Source organism: Oryctolagus cuniculus, chromosome 5, assembly GCF_051225735.1.
Source record: "Oryctolagus cuniculus isolate XC-2025 breed Fujian yellow rabbit chromosome 5, ASM5122573v1, whole genome shotgun sequence".
NCBI lineage: Eukaryota > Metazoa > Chordata > Mammalia > Lagomorpha > Leporidae > Oryctolagus > Oryctolagus cuniculus.
In genome coordinates, this window is record NC_142871.1 from 116,930,684 (window position 1) to 116,950,225 (window position 19,542).

A 19,542-nucleotide genomic window follows, 5' to 3' on the forward strand; every position below is an offset into this window, starting at 1 on the left:
TGGGTAAAGTTGTATGTGATTTCAGAGTCCCACGTGGGTGCTGGTTCATGTCCTGGCTGCTGACTGTCCATTCAGCTCTCTGCTAATGGCCTGAGGAAAGCACCAGATGATGGCCCAAATACTTGGAACCTTGACACCCACCTGGGAGACTTGGATGAACCTGTTGGCTCCTGGCTTTGGCCTGGCCCAGTCCTGGCTGTTGCAGCCATCTTGGGGGAGGGAGGTGAACCAATGGACAGAAGAGCTGTGTCTCTGTCCCTGTCTGTCTCTGTCTCCTCTCTCTTTCTCTGTAACTTTGACTTTCAAATAAATAACTATTTAAAATGTTTTTCTTATTAAATTTCAAAAAGCTATTGTGTCAACCATGGACTCTAGAGTGTTGTAGGAAGCAAAAAACCAAACAGAACTAAATTCTGGCCTCAGATGATCTTGCCGTCACTCACAGTCCTTGTTCACATGGCTTTTCCTCATGTGTCCCTTAATTACTGTGGGGCACAGACATAATTATTACTCTCAGTTCTCTCAGTGTCACTCAAACTTGGGCTTCCAAGATATAAATGCTATAGAAGAACTACATATAATGAATATAATGAATGTGGATGTAAACCCATTTTTCCCCTGGCTTGTATCCAGAGTGGAGTGCAGGGATAGGAGCTATTTCTCACTTCACCAACAAACTAGACCCCACATTGTGCCTTCCCCAGAAAATAAGGATTTTGGTCCATGGAGTTCTTCTTCTCTACAGTGAGATTCCTCACAGTGGGAAAAGGGGTGAGGGAGCAGACAGGCACACAGGATGCCTTGATGAACATAGATGCAAAAATCCTCAATAAAATTATATCCAAGAGAATCCAACAACACATCAGAAAGATCATCCACCCAGACCAAGTTGGATTTATCCCTGGTATGCAGGGATGTTTCACCATTCACAAATCTATCAGTGTGATACACCACATTAACAAACTGCTGAACAAAAACCACATGATTATCTCAAAAGATGAAGTGAAAGCATTTAATAAAATACAACATCCTTTCATGATGAAAAATCTAAGCAAATTGGGTCTAGAAGGAACATTCCTCAACGCAATCAAGGGAATTCATGACAAACCCATGGGCAGCATCTTATTGAATGGGAAAAAGGTGGAAGCATTCCCACTGAGATCTGGAACCAGACAAAGATGCCCACTCTCACAAATACTATTTAATATAATCCTGGAAGTTTTCGTCAGAGCCATCAGGCAAGAAAAATCAAAGGGATACAAATAGGGAAGGAAGAATTCAAACTATCTCAATTTTCTGATGACATGATTCTATATATAGGGAACGCAAAAGACTCCACAAAGAGACTGTTGGAACTCATAAGAGTTTGGTAAAGTAGCTGGATATAAAATCAACACACAAAAATCAATAGCCATTGTATACACAATGCCAAAGCTGAGAAAGACTTTCTAAGATCAATCCCATTCACAATAGCTACAAAAAATTAAATATCTTGGAATAAACTTAACCAAGGATGTCAAAGATCTCTATGATGAAAATTACAAAACATTAAAGAAAGAAATAGGACATCAAAAGTGGAAAAATCTTCCATGTTTATGGATTGGAAGAATCAACATCTTCAAAATGTCCATACAACCAAAAGAAATTTATAGATTTAATGTGATCCCAATCATAATGCCAACAATGTTCTTCTCAGATACAGAAAACATGATGTTAAAATTCATATGGAAACAGAAGAGAACCCAAATAGCTAAATCAATCTTAAACAATAAAAACAAAGCTGAAGGTATTACAATATCAGACATCAAGACATACTACCAGACAATTAAAATCAAGATAGCCTGGTACTGGCACAAAAACAGATGTGTAGACCAATGGAACAGAATAGAATCTCAAGAAATTAATCCACACATCTCCAAGCAACTTATCTTTGACAAAGTAGCAAAAATCAACCCCTGGTGCCAAAACAATCTCTTCAACAAATGGTGCTGGGAAAACTGGATCTTCACATGCAGAAGGATGAAACATGACCCCTACCTTATACCTTACACAAAAATCCATTCAAAATGGATCAGAGACCTAAATCCACAATGTGATACCATCAAATTACCAGAAAGTATAGGGGAAACCCTACAAGACATTGATTTGGGAAAGACTTCTTGGAAAAGGCCCCAGAAGCACAGACAATCAAAACCAAATTTAAGAACATCAAACTGAGAAGCTTCTGCACTGCAAAAGAAACACTCAGCAAAGTGAATAGGCAACCTACAGAATGGGAGAAAATATTTGCCAACTATGAAACTGACAAAGGATTAGCTTCCAGAATCTATAAAGAGCTCAATAAACTAAACAACCACACAACAAACAATCAAGTCAAGAAATCGACAAAGGACTTGAACAGACATTTTTCAAGAGAGGAATTTCAAATGACCAATAGACACATGAAGAAATGCTCAAATTACTAGTCATCAGGGAAACACAAATAAAAACAACAATGATGTTTCACTTCACCCAGTTAGAATGGCCTTCATGCAGAAATCAACAAACAAAAAAAGCTGGTGAGGATATGGGGAGAAGGTTACCTTAATCCACAGTTGGTGAGATGTAAACTGGTACAGTCACTGTGGAGAAGACAACATGGAGATATCTCAGAAAGCTGAATATAGACCTACCATATGATACAGTCAACCCACTCCTGGGAATTTACCCAAAGGAAATGAAATCAGAATATAAAAGAGTGATCTGTACCCGCATGTTCATCTCAGCTAAATTTACATTAGCTAAGATATAGAATCAACCCAGATGTCTATCAACTGAGGACTGGATAAAGGAATTACAGTATATATACACTATGGAATATTATACAGCAGTAAAAAATGAAATCCTGTCATTTGCAACAAAATGGATGCAACTGGAAACCATTATACTTAGTGAAATAAGTTAGTCACAGAAAAACCAATATCATATACTCTCTGAGCTGTGGTAGCAAATAAAATACCTAAAATGTAATCTATAGAAGTGACACTGTCACTTTGAGATGTGTTGATTTTGAACAGCCCTTGCCTTGACTGTCAAGGAACAATTTTTTTTGTCTGTTTTGTTTTGCTTTTTTCTTCATACTAATTGGTGAACTCTACTTATTGTATGGTTAATTTAAGAGTATAAAAATTAACTGAGGGGGCCAGCACTGTGGTGCAGCAGGTTAATGCCCTGGTCTGAAGTGCCGGTATCCCATATGGGTGCCAGTTCAAGACCTGGATGCTCCAATTCCGATCTAGCTCTCTGCTATGGCCTGGAAAAGCAGTAGAATATGGCCCAAGTCCTTGGGCCCCTGCACCCATGTGGGAGACCCGGGAGAAGCTCCTGGCTCCTGGCTTCAGATCGGCACAGCTCCAGCTGTTGCAGCCAATTGCGGAGTGAACCAGCAGATGGAAGACTTCTCTCTCTCTCTCTCTCTCTTTCTCTCTCTGCCTCTCCTCTCTCTGTGTAACTCTGACTTTCCAATAAATAAATAAATAAATAGATCTTTAAAAAATTAACTGAATAATTGATCTCTGTAAATTATGGGAAAGGAAGAGGAGGAGGAATAAAGGTGGGTGTATGGGTGGGAGTGATGTGGGGCATAAGAATCATCATGTTCCCAAATCTGTGTATGTTAAATGCATGAACTTGTATTCCTTAAACAAAATAAAATAATGAAGAAAAAGAATCCACACATTGAGCTGAGGACAATATGGATACCAAAGCTGAGTCAGCCACATGTAGTCTCGTATTAATGGCTCAATGCTAAGAGCTGACTAGTGTCTCACAGCAGACACAAAAGTGGGTGGCCAAGGGCTTGAATTTTCCTTTCACATGTTCCCATATACCATTCCTATGGCTTATCTTCAACCTTAATATTTCCAGACTCCAGCTGATCTCCAACAATTACCAAGACAAGGAGTAAGGGTAGCCATATTTGCATTTCAAAAGCCTGTCCAAGACTCCAAGAACAGAGAAAGATACTTTAAAAGGACCAAGCAATTTCTCTAAAACCTGAGAGAAATGTCACCAAGTAGGCAGTTGGGCTTCATTCACCCACTACTGTTTTGGGGGTTATTCTTATTCCAAGTCTTTCTTTTTAAAAAAAGATTCTTTTTTTTATTTGTTTGAAAGAGAGGGAGAGAGGGAGGGAGAGAGAGAGAGAGAGAGAGAGAGAGAGAGAGAGAGAGAGATCTTCTGCCCTCTTGTTCATTCCTCAAATGGCTGCAATGGCTAAGGCTGTGCCAAGTTGAAGTCAGGAGCCTGGAGCTTCTTTCAGCTCTCCCTTGTGGATTCATTGGCCCAAACACTTGGGCTATCTTTCTCTGCTTTCCTAAGCACATAAGCAGGGAACTGGATTGGAAGTTGAACAGCCAGGTCTCCAACTGGTGCCCATATGGGATGCCAGCATGGCAAGTGGAGGCTTAACCCACTACACCAAAATACCAGTCCCCCAGTTATTTGAAACTCCTGGCTGCTGGTTCACCAATTATGATGTGGGCAACAAACATATCAATTGCCAACCTAGGTTCTTCTCTCCCACAGAGATAAAAATGCTAAGTGGAGACTAGCAATGTGTGCAAAAGAACAGGGTTTATTTTCCAGTAAGGGACTATGTATCCACAAGAAAGTGTGGACTGCCTCACAAAGAGAAATAACCATCATTTGCCAGAGCATGGCTTGTGAAAGACAGAAAATGAGACCGATACTTCACAGCATGGTCTGTGGTGAATTAAGTCCTCTTTGGTGCTCTCCAGCTCTTTAATGAGGTAGGAGGTGGTAGCCCAATTGGATATACTAAGTGAAGTGTAGTCTTGGCAATCTCCCTGGTTCCAGGTGTGACAGGTGCATCCTGGGAAGGTGGGTGTGTGTCAATCCAACAGATAAAGTAATAGGTTTACATTGCAGGGGCACAAGGATTCCAGGTCATCTAAACTTTAACTAATTGCCTGGTTACATATCACTAGGAGTTCAAAGTCTATGGAGGAAACGAATATGAATTACAAGAAGGCAAACAATGATAGGAGACATAATTGAGAGAATAGAAGATGTAGATAAAGAAGTTGAGTCAGAACAAATAGCACATGCAAATGTCATAGCTTAGCCAGGCTAATGTAAGTCAGGAGGACAAACCATGTAAGTATTAGTATTAGATTTAACAGAAAAAAATAGAAGGTAAATGTGAATTTGAAATAACCAATCAATAGTTTCAGCATAACCATTTACCATGCATGTTAGGAACATAGTTATACTAAAGTTACTTATTATTTGGTTAAAATTCACCTGTAACAAACTGTCCATGATTTTATTTTACAGACCAGTATTTCCATCATGTGACCATATCCTCTAATCTGACTATCCATTCCCAGCTAAGCTCAGTTTTCATCGTAGTCCTGTATTCATCTCATGAGATTGGGCAAAGTTTCTTCAAAAAGCCATTGCTCTTTAACTGGCAAAAGCAGTGAAATCTATCTGAAATTTTTATTTAAGTTTTTATTGCCAGCCTTTAAAGGAAACATACTAATCACTTTTATCCTGATAGAGCATGACTTAGCACTTTCTTTTAGTTAAGTGAGGAATTCTGTGGCCCCTGAACTCTATGGGAGTGGCTTTAATCTAAATGGACCTGCTGATTTCAGGGGATACGAGTTTTTGAAATGAATAGATAGCCCATCAGCACATCAGGACCTGGTATTGAGTTTTTGGGTCAAGAAGGAAACATCCTTCATAAGGCGAGTAGTGATCTTTTTGATATTCCTACATTTCCTAACATTTTCCTCTCTAGATACCTAGAAAAATACTTTAAAATTATGTCCTTAGTACAAAAAAAATTCATCTGATACTCACTTTGTACCTTCTTGCTTTGGTTAGCTATATTTCAAGCATTGGTTTGTCCTTTTGTGTTGAATATATCTTTAAAGAAATCTAAAAATAAAAAATGCATAAAAATAGAGCATGAGGTAGGGGCAGTATGAGATCATGAACATCATGTGGAGAGAAAGAGATGGCAGTTTTTTAGATAACCAAGAATATGACTTGAGCAAGAGGGATTGGAATTTGTTCTAAAATTGCTTTCTCTATAGCAGTACTCAACAAACGACTGTGAATTGTGTTACTGTCATACCACCTAATCTGGGATGACTCAAAGTTAAAATGAATTCTAATAGGAACAAATTACTGTGAACATTGGAGAAATAGATTCTAATTCAGCCCTAGCCACTGATTAGTTAGATGGCAAGCCTCATTCTCTCTCTGAGGTTCAAACAACTCAAAGCAAACCTAGAGAATGGCTAAGGCAGGGTGTCTCAAGCTTGGTATTACCATATTTTTCTGATTGGTTAATTCTTTGTGTGGGGGGGCTGTCCATATTAGGAAGGTTAGAGGCTTTCCTTACTACCACATTTATGTACATCATAAGGAAAGAAGTTGTAACTTATCTGTAAGTCTGCCTTCTCTCTGCTAAGAAATGATGCAATTGGAACCATCCTGGCAATATAATTTCTATATTACTATTACAATTATCAAATACTACATATCTTTCAAAATATGCTCATTTTCGAATTGAGATAAATACAGTTCTACTAGTCCTCACTTTTCAGTTTTTTGGATAGTAAAAGTAAAGCAATAAACTCTTTTGTTATGGTTTTCCCTTCAGTTAAGTTTCAAAAGAGTTCATAATACAGATGAACTCTTGAATTTGATGTTCCTGTTTCCCCTCCCCTTCCAATATTAAATGGGGGAATGGGAAAGCATAAATCAGGTGTGCAGAGGGAAGCCCAGAGTATGGGTAAGGTTCCACATGGAATGGAGAACTTATAGCCCTGAAATCAGAAGGAAGAGATCCCCCTCACCCAGCAACACATGGAGTTTGCTTGGGCAGCTGATTTCTCTCTGGCCCTCAGGACTCCTCTGTAAGGAGGACATCAGGAGTCGTTTTTTAGGGTTGCTTGGAGGGGAGCCTCCATCCCTGACTGCTGACTGTGAAGGAGGAATGCAGGGGACAGTCTCACAGAAAATCATGGAGCCTCCTTTCTTCTCATTCTTTGCTGACCCTGCAGGGCTTTGTGGTGACCTTTGCCTCACTCTTTGCCAGGTCTTTGTAATCTCATATTTGGAAAGGGGAGAAAGTTACTTATCTGGAGGAGCATTATGATACATGTTATGTAAGATCAAATTCCATTTTCCTTTGTAACTTGATTCTCAATCAACAGCTAGGGGAGTTTAGTGTGAGGATAAGAATCTTAACTCTGTGAACTCTTGACGCTCACAATTACACACCCACACACTACTTTGAGCTTCACTCACCCTTTCATTTGCTGGTCTATTTCATCTCCATTCCCCTAATAGGAAAGCACAGTATACATCATCTCCATTGTAAGATGGATTATTTATGTGAGTATGTTTCTAGGATACTTTAACTTTTTGAAAGTTAGATTATTGTGCTCAACACTAAAAGAGGATCTTTAAACTTTGTTATTTGAATAGAAGACACACACAAATACACATGGGGAGAGAGAGAGAGAGAGAGATCTTTTTACCTGCTGGTTCACTCCCAGATGTGAAGCTGAAGCTGGCCCAGGTAGCATCCTGGAACTCCATGCATATTTCACATGTGGGTGACTGGCAGGGGTCTAAGTACTTGAATCATTTTCTGCTGCCTCCCAGTATATATTAGCTGGAAAATGGATCAGAAGTAGAGTAGCCAGGACTTGAACCAGCACTCCAATATGGGATGCAGGCATCCCAAGTAGACACTTAATACCCTGCACAACAATGCCCACCCAACTCAGGTGAGTTTTGTTGGATAAAATAAAGACACATCTGTGAGACTGTGTGACGTTGACTGACATTAATCAATATTAGACCCAGTTCTTATGCTGTGAAGTCAGTTCAGCATCATCTCTTTCTTAGATTACAAAACAGCAGGGGTTGAACATAGAATTCCAAAAGAAGAAAGGAACTAACATGCCCTGTTAGTGGAAAGATTTTGAATTTTTGAGCTGCAGTTAAGTGAGTCCAGGGCATAATGTCTGCTTTTGATCATATACAGCCTCACAACTACAGAACTGAAGAGTTACATTGGACCTTCTGGGTCCTAGTTAGTAGCAGACTCTGGTTCCAAGGCCTTCACCATCTGGGTTTCAGTACTGCCTCCTTTTTAGTTCTAGTTTGGATTCTCATGTCATCTCAGATAGAGTGTGACTGTCTGTATTGCATATGACCTCTCTGACACTCAGTTTCATTAACTGAACAGATAGTAATAATATTTACCGATAATAGTAATAATAGTTACAGATTAGTAATAGTTACAGATAGTAATAATAGTTACAGATAACAGTTACAGATAATAGTAATAATAGTTACAGATTAACTGAACAGATAGTAGCAACAGCTGGTTATGAGGATTAAACACATAATGCATCAAAAAGATCTGGGATTGGAGCAGGGTCATTAGGAGATTTGAAATCAATCTCAGTTTTCTAGTTCCTCCTCTCACTAACTCCCATGTGGCACTATTACCACAGATCTCATGTATTAGCCTGCCAAGAACAGTCCCATTGTAGCCAATGGGAACCTGGAACTGATCTGGTCCATGTGAGGGTCAATGTTAATAGGTAACATGTGAACCAAGGAAGATCTTCCAGGAGCTTCTCCCATCCTGGCATGAAGAAAGCAGTCACTGTGACAAGAGTTTGGAGTAATGGGGATCCCCTGGTCCTTTACCACTACCACTACCATTTCTATCTTCATGCTGATGCTCACTGTCAGCAGGTGACAGTGCACTTAGTTGGGTCCTGCAACACTCCTGGGAGAACAAGACTAAATTCTGGCTTTGGCCTAGCCCATACCCGGATGTTGTAGACATTTGAAGAATGAAATGGCAAATGGAAGGTGTGTGTGTGTGTGTGTGTTTCTTTGCATGTTTATCTTTTAAATAAACAAAATTTTAAAAATGAAAAAGAGAGGGCAGATACTTCTTTAGCACTATAGTTTTATTTAGTCATGCATCATAAAATATATTTTTATTCCATGGTTTCATTTATTTATGTTAGGGAGAACAGGAGACTACTATCATGGCCGGGAAGCCCAAGCTTCATTACTTGGATGCACGGGGCAGGATGGAGTCCATTCGGTAGCTTCTGGCTGCAGCTGGAGTAGAGGTAGGTTTTGCATCTTCTGTTAAACCTAAAATTGACTGTGTCAGATATGTTCAACACATAAACTAGGAGATATTTCTTACTGAATCACTTGAAAAAATTGGTGCTTTAAATATAAATTGCCAATTACAAAGAAAGATTAATAGCTTTGATCCAATAAATGTTACTATTTCCTCTCATCAAAGAACATATTCACTAAAATAAATTTAAAATACTACTCTTAATTGTAGATTTTCATTTTAAAAACTATAAAAACAATTTATGACATTTATTCGATAATTATAAATAACATTGATGGGCTATTTGTTGCCATTAGAGAACTATTCATGTTCAGGGTGTGATAATGTTAAATAGTCCTTACAGTTTAGAGAAACACATTGAATATTTAAGGATAAAATATATTCATGCATCTCTTAGCAACAGAGATAGATTTGAGAAATGTGTCATTAGGTGATTCCATTAGGGGAACATCATAGTGTGTACGCACACAAAGTTAGATGGCACAGCTACTACACAGCTAAGTTATAGGTAGAGTCTATTGCCCCTATGCTGCAAGGCTGTACAGGATGCTACTGTACTGAATTGCTCAGGAAATTGGGACATTATGGTAAGTACTTATGTGTCTAAACATATCTAAACATAGAAAAAGCTACAGTAAAAATATGGTATAAAAGACTCAAGAAAAAGTACACCTGTATAGGACATAAGCATGAGTGGAACTTCCAGAATGGAATTTGCTCTGGGTGAGTAAGTGGTGAGTGGTGAGCGAGTGTGAAGGCTGAGACCCTGCTGTACACTGCTGTAGACTTATCAATACTTGAGTCTGGGCTACACTCAATTCATAAAACATTTCTCCTTATTAATAAGTTAGCTATAGCTTACTGTCACTTTTTTTTACTTAGCAAACTATTTGTTAACTTTTCCATCCTTTTTTTAAATTGAATTTAGTTTAAAATACAAACACGTTAAGAGCTAAACAACAGATTTTCTTTCTTTGTATCTTTCTATACCTTTTTCAAATGTAAAATTTTTTATTTTCATTCTTTTACTTTTAAAACTTCTTTGATAAAATCTAAGATACAACACACGTTAGCCTAGGCCTACCCAGGGTCAGGGTCAGGGTCACCAATATCACTGCCTTCCACCTCCACATCTGTTCCACTGGAAGAGCTCCAGGAATAGTAGCACTCATGAAGCTGTTGCCTTTATGGTTACATTGCCTTTCTCAGTATATATCTTGAAGTACCTGCCTGAGGCTCTTCTTGATCTGCATCACTGTTTTCTAAGACATGTTCTTTGTGATTTGCTTGTTTCCTTTCAGTTTTCATCATAGATTTACTTAAACCAATAGTGCTCCACAATCTTCATACTAACAAAAATATTTTGGCATTTGGTTTAAAAAAATAGTGATTCATTTGAAGGACAGAGCAACAGAGAGAGAGGAAGAAACAGAAACACCTGCCATTCCCTGGTTCACACAAGCCTAAGGTAGTTCAAAAGACAATAGCCTAGGATCCCATCCAGGTCTCCCACGTGGGTGGCAGGGGCCCAGGCACTTGGGACATCACCCACTGGCTTTCCAGGCATGCTTTCAGAAGTTAGATCAGAAGTGCAGCAGCCCAGATGCAAACTGATGCTCCATACGGAATGCTGGAGTCCCAGGCAGTGGCACAAAAAGCTGCACCACCCCAGCAGCCCAGTGTCCATGTTTCAAACCCCTTAAGGAATTTGTTGTGATTTTCACAGATTTACACTAAATCCTCCATTCTGAATTTGTTTTGAGGGTGGTTCATCTTTTTCCTCTTTGCAGGTTTTCTTTCCTCATACCTCTTGAATCAGCCATGTTTTCACTAAGATTTAGGAATTTTTTTAGCCCCATTATAATATTAGGGGTAAAACATTGTATGAGCAAACTCTAAAAAGTACATGGAAAAGTGAAATGAAATGATAATTGATTTTGATGCAAAGTTTTGAAATTCAAAAAGATTTTTAAATATGAATATACATTTTCCATTAACTTTTTGATGATCCTTCTTTTGTGTAGTTTGTGGTTTATGAAAGGGTCATTTTGATGTGCATGACTGAATAGAATATCTAGGGTGCCCTTCAAGTTATTATGAAGGAAAGACTGGTTTGCAGAAAGATGAAAGGACATTGGTTTGGTGATAATTGTTGAAGCTAGGTGAGGGGTACAAGGAGCAATATTACACTTTCCTGTCTGTACATGTTAGAAACTTCTAAAAGGTATATTAGGCAATGCATGTCATTAAAGCTAACATAAAACAATGAATAGGAGGTGGGAGGGAATGGATTATAACAAACTATCCATTCATTCTGTAATCATTTTCTTGAGCACCTAGTTAGTGCTGGGTTTTGTGCTAGATCCACAAGGAAGAAGATAGGCAGGATCCCTGTTCCTACCCTGGCTGTACATCTATGAGGATGGAGACAAGTAAATCTGTGACTCAAATGAGAAATGGGAATATCTAGAAACCCACAAATTAAAAGACCATTTTTGGGGTCAGCATTGTGGCTTAGCAGGTTAAGCCATGGTCTCCAGCATCAGCCTCCCATATGGGACCCAGTTGGAGTCCTGGCTGCTCCACTCCTGATCCTGCTCCTTGTTAATGCACCTGGGAAAGCATCAATGGATGGCCAAAGTGACTGGGCCCCTGCACCCATGTGGGAGACCTTGATGAAGCTCCTGGCTCCTGACTTCATCCTGGTTCAGCCCAGGCTGCTACGGCCATTGGGGGAGTGAACCAGCAGATGGAAGATCTCTCACTCTCGCTCTTGCCTCTAATTCTGGCTTTCAAATAAATAAATACAACAAATCTAAAAAACGGAAAAAGAAAAAGAAAAAAAGACCATTCTTCCATGTTTGAACAGGAAATGCTGGCAAGTGTCTGAGTGACTTTGCTGAGTGCTGCCCTCTAGTGGTGCTAATAAGAAAAAACTGCCTAGTGCAGATGAGGGGAACCTCAGCTGTGACAACCATTCATGGATAATCTCTGGAGCTCTTGTACCTCAGATGGGAGTAGAAAAGAAGGCTTTCATGTGAGGCGATCTTTTAAAATGTGTATTTGTTTATTTTCATCCATTTGAAAGGCAGAACGAGAGAAAGAGAGAGAAAGAGAAATCCTTCATCAGCTGGTTCATTCCCCAAATGCCCACCACAGCCAGAGCCTGGATGGAGTTCATGTTGCATGAGACTTCAGCCTCATCATTTCTCAATTTTATGAAGAAACAACACATAAATTATCATAAACACTGCAGTTCCATTCCGGGTTGCTTTATCTCTGTATAAATATATAGTGAAGTTTCACCATCATCCATAACTCAGCTTTGTGGTCAAGGATAGGTTCAGAGCTTCTGGGCAGAATGAGCTCAGCACAGGAGGGTGAAGGCGGGTAATGCTCGTGGCCCAAATCTTCTTCATCTCTTCATGATGCCCAGGCTAACAGGCAGAGGCTGACTGGAACTGTGCTCGGAGCTTGTGGCTTCTCTGTGCTCCACCGCCGATTCCTACAAACCCACCCATCACTTTATCCTCATGAGCAACCTCTCTCCAACTCCACTCCTGCAATGACCACCCACCACCAATCACACTTGCCCTAAAACTGGATGTGGTAAATTTTTGAACATGCTATATTAAATCTCTGTATCATGATACTGTGCAATCCTGTGATTTCACAGCAAAATCTGTCATTCAAGATGTTATAAACCCAGAAATTCTTGATTTTTTTCTCCTAAAGAACTCCTTTAAACCATTTCAAACACCAATATTATTAACCACTTGAGTTAGGTGGATTATGCCCTGCACTGTAAATGTTAAATACACCAAAATATTCTTCTTAAAATGTTCTACTTCCATTTTGTAGATGAATAAATTAAAGCTTAGAGACATAAAGTAATTATGTCCAAATTACATGCTACTATAAACCAGAGACAAGATGAGAATTGAATCATATTGACATTGAAATACAGAACATCTTTTTTTTTTTTTCTTTTGACAGGCAGAGTGGACAGTGAGAGAGAGAGAGAAAGGTCTTCCTTTACCATTGGTTCACCCTTCAATGGCCGCTGCGGCCAGAGCACTGTGCTGATCCAAAGCCAGGAGACAGGTGCTTCTCCTGGTCTCCCATGCGGGTGCAGGGCCCAAGGACCTGGGCCATCCTCCACTGCACTGGAAGAGGAGCAACTGGGACAGAATCCGGCGCCCCAACCAGGACTAGAACCTGGTGTGCTGGCACCGCAGGCGGAGGATTAGCCTAGTGAGCTGCGGCACCGGCTGAAATACAGAACATCTTAATAAGTGTCTCCTTATTTTAGGCTTCATAGATTCTGTATCTTAAGTAAACCACATTAGTATTATTAAATAAAAATTTATTTTCATAATAGTATTAACTACTAGGAATCATTCAAAAATTTTTATCAGATTGGAACAGCCTTGAAACTGAATGACACTAATCCTAAATGACTTGTCACAGGATGAGGAGTAATTTACACCAATATTTAAATTACTGGAGGGGCCAGTGCTGTGGTGTAGTGGGTAAAGTCGCAGCCTGCAGTGCTAGCTTTCTATATGGGTGTGGTTCGTGTCCCGGCTGCTCCACTTCCAATCCAGCTTTCTGCTATGGCCTGGGAAAGCAGTGGAAGATGGCCTAAGTCCTTGGGCCCCTGCACCCCTGTGGGGAGACCCGGAGGAAGCACCTGGCTCCCGGCTTCGGATTGGTGCAGCTCTAGCCATTGTGGCCAATTGGGGAGTGAACCAGCAAATGGAAGACCTCTCTCACTCTCTCTCTCTGGCTTTACCTCTCTGTAACTCTGACTTTCAAATAAATAAATCTTTAAAAAATTACTGGAGCTAGACCATGCAGAATGTACGTTTTTATTACTATAATACTGACTTAAATCTTTAAAAAAACACAAACGAGATATGATAAATCAATCACCATTGGTCAAAATCTTATGGCTAACTGATACTTATTGAACATTTAATACACTCCTACCTTTTATTATTTAGTGATTTAATCCCTATAACAAGCTATAGTATCTTTACATAAGTATACTCACTTTATAGATAGAATACCAAAACACAGATTATTTAGTAATGTGACAGAGGTCACGATTTCAGTACATGAATACAGTAATATTAAGCCAATTTATCATATTAAAAATCAAAAATCTTTACTATAAAAAATGAATGTGAGGTTTCCAGTTCCTTCTTTAACCTGGAAATTCCATGCTAGAGTGTCCCATATTTTGCAATTGAAGAAGTTTCAGTTGGGAGGGTTAAAGGTATGTAGCAACTAGGATGCATTTCCTCCATATCTGTGCTCCTGGGAATGAGGTGACAGAAATTAGGGTGGAAGATTTTTGTGTCAGGGGTTTCTGTGGTCATTGCCCCATGGTGTATCCCATGCTGGCAGCACTCAAGGTTCTGTTTTTATCTCACATGAAAGCAAGGCTTTCCCAAGGTACTGAAACCCCATGACTAGAAACACATACTGTCCCTTCCTTCCAGTGACACCCACTCCCAAATCTAGGCTTTACCATGGACAGCAGTGAGGTCGGAGTGCAGCTGGTGCAGACCCGAGCCATTCTCAAAAACACTGCAGACAAGCACAACCTCTATGGGAAAGACATAAAGGAGAGAGCACTGCGCGGTATATTTTCTGTTCTCACATCAGCAAATGACACAAGGAAAATATGGGGCTGGCTTGAGTGAGCAGGACCGTGGTAGGGAGATCAGGACCAGCAGCAGTGGGGCTGTGGGCATGCACTGAGGTCCCCTGTAGCAGGGTTCTGTGAGCATTGGGGGTATTTATGGGATGCATTCAGGTGCCTGTGATCATAGAAGGGAATGCAGTTCATGGACAGAGCCCAGAGACAGAGGTTTCCAGACAGTGCATGACCATGAAGTGAAGAGGATGGAAGAAACACGATTCCAGATGCACAGACTTGCAGAGGTGGAGAGTTTGTGAGAAGGGACCAATTGAGCAACTAGAGTGTAGGCCTGGGAAGGGAAGAATCCAAAGGAGCTTATTTTTATTTTCTAGAAATTACCTGAGTGAGCTTCAAGAACCCATGATGTCAGTGTATTCTGTGGATGACTGGGTAGATAAAAATTAGCAGAGGCTGATAGTCCAAGGTTCTTGAAGTGTTTAATACAAAACTGAAGTAGTCAAACTGAGTCATTACCTCAAAGCTTTAGGAATCACTGGTACTGCTTGACTGAAATAAAATCTTTATGTACAACCATTGGCAGTTCCTCAAAAAATTAAGCATAGTATCACCAATGACACAGCAATTCTACTTCTAGGTTTATATTCAAGAAAATGAAAATATCTCCTATCTAATACTTGGATAGAAATGTTCTTGGTAGTAGTATTCATCCTATCCCAACAATGGCCATAAATCAAATGTCCATGGACAGATGAATGGATAAGTAAAGCACACAGTATGCTTTACCCATGCCACGGAATAGAGTTTGTCCACAAAAAAGGGATGAAGAGCTGATGGATATGAAAAAACATGTGGATTTTGAGGACTTTACACTGCGTAAAAGAAAACAAACAGAAAAATGCTCCGTGTGAGCCATGTATGACCTGTGTTGTAGGAAATGTCCACAAAATTGTGTAGCACTTAAAATGCCACTAGAGTTTCCCACATTCCATACCAGAGTGCCTGGGTTTGAGTTCAGACTTTGTTTTTGATTCCAGCTTCCTGATAAAGCACACTCCAGAGGGCACCATGAGATGACTATTAGTTGGGGCCCTGCCACACATGTGACTGACTCGAATTGAGTTCTGGGCTTCTGGATTTGGCATAACAGGACCCACGATGTTGACAAATTTGGGTAGTGAACCAGTGAATGGAAGATCTCTGCCTTTCAAATAAAAATAAATGAAATAATTGGGAGAATTTCTAATATTGGGCAAAAAAGTAGTCTGGGATAGTTCACATGTGGGAGAAGAAGGGACATGTATTAGGTGGCTGTGCAAGGGAAAGTCTTCTGAGATGACAACATATGACTCTTCAGTCATGCCATGTTTGTGCACAGGACACAGCACAGCAGAGCTCAAATCCTATATGTAACAACAATGTTTACATCACGCAGGGATCCACCACAAGCTCTCATTACCATGACTATTAACAAATCATAGACATCTTTGGAATTGCATTTGGTTGTGGGTATCAAAAATATTTGAGACACTTATCCTTAGTTTGTCTCAGAAATAAATATGGATATATAAGTAAAAATCATAGCATAATTAGTAGCATGTGAAAGGTCCCCACAGACAGTGAATTACTTTGGACCCTTTATATACCATTCTATTAAGTTTTTACTATAAACTCTAACATGGGATGCATTTGACAATTAGGTTGTTTTTGTCTACCAGGATTGATATGTATACGGAAGGCATAGCAGATTTGAATCAACTGGTTCTTCATTACCCATTCCTTCCACCTGGGGAACAAGAGGCAAGCCTTGCTCAGATAAAAGAAAAAGCAAGAAACCGCTATTTTTCTGCCTTTGAAAAGGTAGGTGGAAGCTGATTCACCTTTAAGGGCACTAGGGATTTAGAGTATGTATTGGTCCCAAGAATATGTCCTTGCAGTGTGGGTTGCTATAGTGAAAATGTTGTAGACTGAGTAGCTTCAATGCCAGACCTTTACACCTCTAGTTCTGAGGATGAGATGTGCAAGGTCAAAGCGCTGGCAGATTTGACATCTGGTGAGGGCCTGTTCTTGGCTCACAGATGGCTGACTTCTAGCTGTGCTCTACTGTGGTGGAGAGGCCAAGAGGGCTCTTTGGGGGCCCTTTCATAAGGTACTAATGCCATTCCTGAGGGCTCCACCCTCAAAACCTAGTCTCATTCCAAAGGCTATACCTACGAGCAGCATCACTTTGGTGGTTAGGATCTCAATATATGGTTTTACTCCGACTCAGGTATTTAGTAGATCATAAGAATGGCTTTCCTGGAGCACTGGCCTTCACTTCCAAAGAGCCTTCCTTAATATTAATTTAGCACACTGGGGCTTAAGGAATTGAATAAAAATATACTTGAAAAAGAATATCAGTTAAACTAAAGTTTCATCAGTAAAATTTAATTTACTAAAACCCACCTTAGAATTATCAATTAGAAAAAATTTCAAGGGCTTTCTAGAACCTGGCCAGTGGAAGTGACATTGCAGACAGAACTGTAAATTTCCTTTTGGAGTTGCCATTTGCCTTTACCTGGCCAGCTCTCCTCCCAGGCCAGGTAGGTAATGGAAGTCAACAGGGTGCCTTGCCGTCCCCAAGGAGGTTCTTACCTCCCTTAGGATGTAGGCTATATGAAGAGATAGATGAGTCTGAGCCTCATAATTTACAAGGCTTTAAAGCCCACCTGATTATTATCAAGCCCCTTCTGTCAGGTTCTATTTGCCTCTCAATCAGAAAACTTATTTGTAGTTAGACAGCACCTTTCTTAGCTCCTCTAATAACTCTGTCCTCTGTATCTAGCCCACTTGAGCCTCATTCCTTTGTAATCATAACCTATACTCTACCACCAATGGCTCTACTCCCAACGTGTGTGTACTGATGGTCCTCTTCCCCACTTAATGTTGTATGATTGTTCAGAATTTCTTTACAGACAAACCCCACTACCTGCAAAAGTTAGTGGCTTTCTCCCAGTCTTGGCTGGAATCAGCTTTAAGCTACATCCATCAAACTGGTCCCACAAGGGACCAGAGACCCCCTCCATTTCTTCTCTATAAAATCCTCTTATTACCTGGTTAATGCTACTCTTAGGATCATTGGTTACTACTCTCACCCTGTCTTCTATACTACAGTGTCTAAGTGTTTACAGCAGGTGATAATGGAACAAACGAAGGCCTTCAGCAACCAGGCAGTCAACCAAATGCTGCTACAGGGATATACTCGACTCCCCACCCAGGAGACAGCGGCCTGAGACATCGCCCCATGCCAGCGAAGAGTACATCATCACCCCATGTCAGCAGGAAGTAGCTCTAAAGACAGATCATCGTCCCTCTACCCCTCTTAGACTTTTGGGACTAATGTAATCCCATACAAACCCTGCTTTATAAAAAAAAGGGGGGGGGAATGTTAAGAAACTGGCGCAGTTGTAGCCAGGTGGCCACATGGCCCAGCTACCTGAGCCAGGCTCCACCCCCATCCTAATGGGATTCGCTGCTCCTGCTTCCCTGCCCACCCTCAGGCAAAGTTTTAAAAGGCCTGTTCCTGCACACGTGCTCTCTCTTGGTCCTGCTCTCCTGCTCTCTCTGGGTTCCTCTCTCCAGCCTCCTCCTCTGGGCTCTTGGCTCTTGGCCCTTCTGTCTTGCTCTCTCGGTCCTTCTCTCCTGCGCTCTCTTGGCTTCTCTCCTCTCTCTTCTCCCTCTTCTGTCTCTCTCTCACAGTCTCCTTCTCTCTTTTTCCTTCGCCACCCCTTCACTCTGCTCTGTAGGGTGTTCCCCAATAAACCCTTTCCCCTAAAAAATAAGTAAAATAAATAAATTTTTTTTAAAAAAGAGGATATTAGGAGCTATTTCCTAGGGTTGTTGTGGAGGACAGACTCACTGCTGAGATCCTGACTGTGAAGAAGAAATACAGGAGTGTGGCCCAGAGGAAATCATCGATGCTTCTAATTCTCTGTTGACCCAGAAGAATTTTGTGGTAACCTTTGCCCCACTCTTGGCCACATCTTTGTGACTGCATATTTGAAAGTGCTAGAAGGTTTCTTATCGGGAAGAGAGCTGTAAATACTGTGGAAGATCAAATTTCATTTCCCTTTGTAGTGTGATCCTCTGTCAACAGCTAAGCCAGTTTAGTATGAGGAGCAGAATCAGTTAATTCTGAACTCTGGACCTCACAATTAAACACTCCCTATACTAGGGTAAGCCTCACTCTCCCTTTTATTCTGCTGGTTCATGCCACCTCCATTTCCCTGACAGAAAAGCACAATACACACCATCTCCATTGTAAGATGGATGAATTGGGTACATATGTTTCTAAAATATTTTAACTTTCTAAACTTTAGATTATTGAGTTTCACATTTTAAAAAAGCTTAAAACTTTTTTTTTTTTTTGGCCAAGCACATGGAGTTGGCGCAACTTCTTTCTTTCTTTCTTTCTTTCTTTCTTTCTTTCTTTCTTTCTTTCTTTATTTGACAGATAGAGTTAGACAGTGAGAGAGAGAGAGTCAGAGAAAGGTCTTCCTTCCGTTGGTTCACCCCCCAAATGGCCACTATGGCCAGAGCTGCGCCGATCCGAAGCCAGGAGCCAGGTGCTTCCTCCTGGTCTCCCATGTGGGTGCAGGCACCCAAGCACTTGGGCCATCTTCCACTGACTTCCCAG

General features: G+C 40.5%; 1 long non-coding RNA gene across 1 annotated transcript; it reads left to right on the top strand.

The window, feature by feature from the left end:
* The first annotated feature begins 8,666 nt into the window (after positions 1–8,666).
* On the top strand, positions 8,667–18,721 carry LOC138849798 (uncharacterized). Its single transcript, XR_016233994.1, has 3 exons — positions 8,667–8,913; positions 9,075–9,182; positions 16,586–18,721. It is a non-coding gene; the product is annotated as an uncharacterized LOC138849798 (long non-coding RNA).
* Positions 18,722–19,542: the final 821 nt, after the last annotated feature.